The sequence below is a fragment of the Bison bison genome, unplaced genomic scaffold (assembly GCF_000754665.1).
Source record: "Bison bison bison isolate TAMUID 2011002044 unplaced genomic scaffold, Bison_UMD1.0 scf7180017864214, whole genome shotgun sequence".
In the NCBI taxonomy this organism is placed as follows: domain Eukaryota; kingdom Metazoa; phylum Chordata; class Mammalia; order Artiodactyla; family Bovidae; genus Bison; species Bison bison.
In genome coordinates, this window is record NW_011494786.1 from 366,315 (window position 1) to 373,597 (window position 7,283).

Here is a 7,283-nt window from a genome sequence, read left to right on the forward strand (position 1 = left end):
GAGAAAGAATCCCAAGAGAACTAAAGGGGTGGGGAAGGTGTTAGTCTCAACAACCTGAACAAGCAGCCTTTAATCAGGCCTGTGTCAGAATGACCTAGATGTTTCAAAACACACACGATGTACATATCTACCCAAGGGGAAGCAGACAATCTGGAGGTTCCCTAGAGGATGAGGGTGCCCTTCCCTCCCAGCCCACAGCCCTCAGGTTTTACATATCTTGTAGATCAAACCCAGGTGGGCCTGGGGCCAAACAAGGAAACTGATGCTGGACGCCTTCGACCAGGCTGGATGCGAACCCTGCCTCTGTCGCCTGCTAGCTGGGAAGCCTTGAACAAGTCACCTAACCTTTCTGTGCCTTAGTTTCCTCATCTGTAAAACTGGGGGTACCGATTTCATGGGGGAGCCTTGGTGGTGAAGCACCTTAGAAAAGTACCTAACATGTAGTATATGTAGCACCCACAGAGAGGCCTCATCCTCTTCATAAGTCCCGAAGTATTACACTGCCCAACTGCAGCATCATTTATTCTTCTGAAGAACATTACTCAGCTGACTCAATCTTCTATTATAAACAATGCTTCAGTGAACATTCTAGTCAATAGAGAGATTTTTTTTTAATGATGCTCATCAAATTCAGTCAGTCCCCTACTTAACTTTTAGGTATAATACTGATAGTCTCAACAGCCCCTCCACCCCAAACTAGGCACAGAAGTCTCAAAGAGGTGGAGTGATTGGCCCACCAATGCCTGTCCAGCTCTCAGGGCAGAGCTGGACCCCTGGTTCCCTGCAGCTGCTAACCTGAAAGGCCTCTTCTCCAGTCCCCTTCCTACTGGTTTGCTAACTTTTAAAAGCATGTAGTAGATACTTTTTGGAGAAGGCAATGGCAACCCACTCCAGTACTCTTGCCTGGAAGATCCCATGGATGGAGGAGCCTGGTAGGCTGCAGACCATGGGGTCGCTAAGAGTCGGACATGACAGAGCGACTTCACTTTCACTTTTCACTTTCATGCATTGGAGAAGGAAATGGCAACCCACTCCAGTGTTCTGCCTGGAGCTGCCGTCTACAGGGTTGCACAGAGTCGAACATGACTGAAGCGACTTAGCAGCAGCAGCAGCAGTAGATACTTTTAATAAATGCACTTTAGATCCATAGTAAACATTTGGAAGTTTTGTAACAGGTAAACTCAAACTTTCACAGAGGTACATATCAGCTCAAAAACAGGGTAGATACAAGTGTCAACAGCCCCTATAAATATTCAGGTAATGTACTTTTTCTGCCAAAGCCTGAAGCAGAGGTACCCTAAATACTATCCCCAAGGGACATCAGCACATGGCGAAACTTCCCAGCGAAGCAAATGAATAATTATTGAATTCGGTGTCATGAGAACTATTCTTTGGGGAAGGAGAAATTGACAACAATTACTTTGTAGGAGCATGTGCTGTGCCAAGACAAAAGGAACAGGTACTTCAGGGTTCAGGATAACTCAGATAAGATAAGAACCGGAGTGGCCAACTCTGCAGTGTGGCTCTAATTAGGTCTGTTTAGTATGCACGCCGGAGAAGGCAATGGCAACCCATTCCAGTACTCTTGCCTGGAAAATCCCATGGACGGAGGGGCCTGGTAGGCTGCAGTCCATGGGGTCGCTAGGAGTCAGATACGACTGAGCGACTTCACTTTCACTTTTCACTTTCATGCATTGGAGAAGGAAATGGCAACCCACTCCAGTGTTCTTGCCTGGAGAATCCCAGGGACGGGGAGCCTGATGGGCTGCCATCTATGGGGTTGCAGAGAGTCAGATACGACTGAAGCGACTTAGCAGCAGCAGCAGTATGCACGTATCAGAGGTTAGCTCGGACAGGGTGAAACTGTTGACAACGGGGGAAGAACTGTAACATAGAGATGGAACCTGTAACCAGCATGTGCTCACAAGAGGGCGTGAATTAGTACCAGGATTGTCATTTGAAGCTGCAGTTGTTTCAAGAAAATGGTTATTCTAATCAGAGAAAGCATGAGAGTCCCAGCACTAGAAATCTTAAGTGAAAAACTATTCTCTAAACCCCAGTCATTAAGAAGACATCAAACAAAAGGTACTGAAGTCTAACAAGATACAAGGAACACTGGGGTTATCACACATCACTGCGCTCAACTGGGACCAGAAGGGGAGCGGGCAGGGAGGACAGGATTCAGTCTTCCTAAAAGCTCAGCAAGTACGACTATTTTCAATCCAGGGGCCACACAATTTTAAAAGCAAATGTATTTGAGTCAAATAAAAGTATCCTCATGGAGGAAACATGTCAGAAGGAACCAAGCGGCTTGGTAATGGTAACGTTTATGGGTTGAAATCAGGGTGGGGTGGGAAGGCGCTTCTATGACACAAACCCCAATATGAGGCGGGTCTACCTTTCTGAACAACTAACTCTGCTAGGCCGGAGTAACTCCAGCGGTTACGTTTAACTTCTTAAAGAGAAAACTGTAATTTCCATCCCTGATTTCTGACATCTACCTTTCAAAGACCTAAAGGATTTCAACTTTGATTCTCTATCCCTGATCAAACAGAAGCAAAGGATTTGCTCTCTGCAAAAGCGAACATAAAAAATTTTCGTTCTGAAAGGATCCTGAAATTCTTGGTATAACTGTTTGGTTTTAAAGGACCAACGCCCAGAATTGATTTAAGGTTGAAGGCAGGTTTAGGATAACAAACCAGGGCGGCCGGGTGCCATACAAGGACAAGGCGTCCTACCCAAACCACTGTACCTTCCAAACCTCTCAGATTACTTCCGTTTCAATAAACAAAGGAATATGCATGTGCTTTACTATAATCCCCTATTACAAGGCAATGTTTATTTTATGTGAGTTTAGGTAATTCAGTGGATGAGAGGACCCAGAGGCCTTGGTTCTTACTCTGCCAGCAACTGACTCCACGAGCTCACCAGTACTGAGACTTTCCTTTTCTCATCCACAAGCACCCTGATTTCAGTAATATTAAAACAGGAAAGAGGGCTCGTGTGATTTTACCATGCCACTGATTACAAGATGCATCACTACCCAGGTATGTTAAAACGTGAAAAACTGCCTGAAAATGGATGAAATGTGGTGGAAACGCATCTTTCTAATGTGGCAGACAAACACTGGCTGCAAAGAGGAATGGGGACCAGAGCGGGAGAAAGAGCCTGTCTGGATGGATCATGGGCCCTTGAGATGTTTCCAATGGAGAACAAAGCCTCCTCTCCCTCCCTCCATGACGCTGCAGTTCTTCTAACCCCCACGCTGGAGAGCACTCTTCCTCTTGCTGGCCCTCAATCCGGCTGGTCTTCAAGTTGCGTAGATCTTCTCCTAGAGACATTCTCAAATGATTAGCTCGCTCCAGTATGTGCTCGTGGCCGTGGCTCCAGGTGAGGCCTCACCACTGCCTGGCCTACTCCAACAGCCTCCCAGTCCACCCTCATATCCCCCATGTCCATCCTCACCAATCCACCCCACGCACTCTGACAATACTCATGTCCTTGGAGCACAACATTCAGGATACACTCCTTCCAGTCCAAAAGCCTCAGTGGTCTTGTGACAACATCTCAGGAAAGACAATAGGCTAGGAGGTCAAGACCACCCAGGCTAGAATGCTTTGTGACCTTGGGCAAGCGTCTAAACTTCTGAGCCTCCATTTCCTCACTTGTAAAGTGGGAATGCTTAGAGTACCAACTAATAGTACTTGAGAAAAATCCATGTAAGAGCTCAATGCAGAGTCTGACACGTAGTAATAGTTTAATAAAAGTTAGCCCTTATTACCAACAACTTGTCTTACTAACCTTTCTTCCCACTTCTGCCTGTCAGCTTCATGCATCTGGGCTACTTGCTTTAATGCCCAATGATGCACTTGTCGGCTCTCTAAACTTTCTCTCCAAGAATGCCTGTTCTCTGTGCACCTGTAAGATTCCTCTATGATGGGTAAGGTGAAATTCAAATGTGGATTCCGTTCTGTTTCATTTAATTCAATCCTCTCTTTGATGGGGCCTGACATCCTTAGTGGCCCTTATAGCCAATACTGGTACACCCCTATATCCACAGAGACTTACCCTGAAGGTGTAGTTTAGCAGCCAGGTAGGTGTGGTGAAACTTAAATGCACTTCCTCAGTTTGGGATAGGTCCCAGGATATCAGATTTCCACTCTTCTAGTTATTACTTCAAGTAACCAAGGCCTAAATCAAGGCCAAGGACCCTCTCTGGAAGGTGGCCGCAGTTCCCATATGTGAATATGGTAATAGGGGGTCTAGACTGGAACTGGCAGTCATCTTGCAAGATCAGCCTATGGACCTAACAAACATCTGGGAAGACTTCAGAGAAACAGAACATAAGTTCTGCCTTTGGGACTTTTCAGGTCAGGTGGTCATTTAAGTCCATCTGGCACTGGGTTCTCTGTCTCTTGCACAGAAAGCATACTAACCAGCTGGGCAATGTGAGGCGCTGATGACCTGGCAAGCTCTGCCATAAAGCTTTCCCAGATACAGTGAGAAAAGCCCCCTCTCAGAAATCTGCTTCTGATCCCCTTCTAGTATAAGGTGCAGATGAAGTACAGGTGTAAAAGGATTAAAGTATAAGCTACTTCAGAAACTGTGTTGTTCAGCTTTGTATACAACCCCAAGACACACACACAGCACACACTCAGTAGCTGACAAGCCAATAAACTGATAGAAACAGTGAATCAAATGTGGGCTAAAAGGAAGGAACAGACTTTACAGATGTGAAAGATGGCGAACTGTTAATCTTGGATGGCTTGAAGATGGACCTTTATTCATGAGGTTAGATTTTTAAGTTACAGAGTAACAGAGTTACATAAAGGGCAGAGCCCACTGAACAAATCCGAGCAGCACAAGGACAGAGGATGGGGCAGGTAAGTTGCAGGAGACAGATCTACATGATTTGGACAAGTCACCTGGCATCTCTAGGCCTCAGTTCTCAATTCTTTATAAAAGAGGTAGGGGATATAACTTCCCACAGGGTGGATGTAAGAATTATCTATGGAAAGCAACTATTAACAGGAAGGTGCCCACATCAGTAATACCTGAAACTGAATGTATGCAAAGACAAACCCACTGGGTAACTAATGGAAACAGTAACTGTTCCCATCAGTAACAGAAGAGTTGTAGGCACAGAGGAGGGCTTAAAAATAATTAGAAGTTTTCTTAGGGGAGAGGGACAGGATGTGGCCAAGTAAGGGGCTGAGTAAAAAGTAAAACCATCATTCATACTCTCTACTATCTACTTAGGCATCAAAGTCACCCTAAAAGATGGTAAACAGCTTTGCTGTGATTTCTGTAATTCAAGTTGGAAATAAGACACCCAAGGACTGATACTCACTTCTACAAACAGGAGGACAATCAACAGTTATGCTGAGAGAAAACGAGGAGGTAGTGGCAAAGAGATCCTTGCAAACACCCCCAAATTAAGAATTCTGACACCACTCCCCCCAAAGAAAAAGCTCAGTAGATCCCAGGCAAAGAGATAACTCACCTCATTTTCAAAAACAGCTTTGTTGGAATACTGGAATTAGTGTCTGTGAAAACCTAATTTTAAATATTTTCCCAGTTATTTGAGATTCTCCAGCTTTATTCCTGGCCACATCCCCTAAACCTCACTTCCCTTCCCCAAGAAGAAAAATAAGTGAAGAAGAAACATTTATCAAACCACTATTTGGCAAGCCCCCATGCTGGGCACTTTCAGCTGTATCATCTCATGGAATCCCTAGCAATTCTGGAACATGAAACCCTGAACAGAAATGATTTCGAAATTGAGTCAAGAAGCTGAGGACAGAGTCTGAAGTAATGTACTTCTCTTGAAAAAAAATCTGACCGTCAAATTTTAATACACTTTCTACTTTCACTTTCAGCTAAGTTCTATTCTATATTCTGTAAAACTAGCCATCAGTAACCATCAATAACATTTCTCCTTTTGTCTTCAGTTAGAAACAAAAAAGAAATGCGAAAAAGAGAATCTGTCCAGAAAAACTTCCTGTCAATGAGAAGTTATAATCTAGGGTAAGAATGCAAAAGGGACATGAATGACTTTTCTCTTCCAAGTACTGAGCTTTCCCTGGAGAATCCCAGGCAGCATCCAAGCGGACTGAAACAGTGATGCGCTTGTCCCCTCACCGCGGATGCAAAGTTAAACTGTTCATCCACAGCCACCGAACGCCAAACCGGTTGTGTCCGTATCTCTAGATTCTGCCCCAGTGTTGTTGGCTGAGAGGTGCAAGCAAAACAAGCGCACCCAACAGGTTATCTACTGAGTGGTTAGGGAAACAAGTTACAAAACCTAACAAGGAACACGAGCTCTTCCGTGCCACCCTATAAAGAAAGCACTTCCTGCCACCGGTCCCGCTATTAAAGAATTAAGGCTCCCCACCACTCTCCCGTCGCAACCCTAGGTTCCGCAGCCCAGTTCGTAGGTCATGCACTGGATTCTTCCATTCGGGACTCCCCACCCCCACCCCAAAGTGGGCCAAGTGCATTATCCACATTTGCAATCAAGAAGCCAAGAGCTGAGCTCAACTACAGTCGTGAGCAGGGGAAACCATCACCCTAAAAGTGCAAGGGCACGGAACGGTTGGTGGCAAGACACAGTTCTGAAGAACAAGTCTTGCTCCAGGCACGACTCCCACCACCCCGAGGCGGGCTTGCGAACGCTGGGGTAGGGTGGGGGGCGAGTCTTATCTGCGTTTAAACTGTAAAAGAGGACTTTTCCTTGCTACTCACAGCAGACACGACCCGGCTGCGAGCCGCTCCAGCCCGCGACCCCACCGCCCTTGCGCCCCGATTCCCTCAAGAGTAGCCCAGGTGGTTCCCGAGTCTCCGCCCCCGCGCTTCCCCACCGGCCTCATCCTCTCCGAGGACCCCTGGCCACAGTTATCTGGTTTTAATAAAAACCGAAGTGTTCCCAGGCTAGCGGGCTCGCCTCCGGGGCGGGGGCAGAGGCGGGAGGGCAAGAGAAAAAACGAAAGGCCCGAGGGGACCGACCCGCGCTGCGACCTCCTGGCCCCGCCGTGGTCCTCCCGGCTCACGCGGGTTTTGTTCTCCGAGGAAGCGCGATCGCTCTCGGGCTCTTCCCTGAATCTCCGGCCGCGCGTTCATCTAACCCGGGCGGGTGAACTCGAGCTCAGAGCCCACCCGCCCTGCCTCCCGTAGGCGAGCCGGGTGCGTTCCCGCCGCGCCAGTCAGTGGGCACACCGTCTACCGGCGGCTTCCACCGCTAAACAGGTGAGACAGCATCTCGCAGAAACGGCCGGGGCGCCTGC

The 7,283-nt window shown here is 47.1% G+C and overlaps 1 protein-coding gene across 1 annotated transcript in view; it reads right to left on the reverse strand.

Annotated features, from left to right (window-relative positions):
• Positions 1-7,283, reverse strand: part of ELOVL5 (ELOVL fatty acid elongase 5) — a 74,216-nt gene that overhangs the window by 66,361 nt on the left and 572 nt on the right. The gene's annotated exons all lie outside the window — the stretch shown is intronic.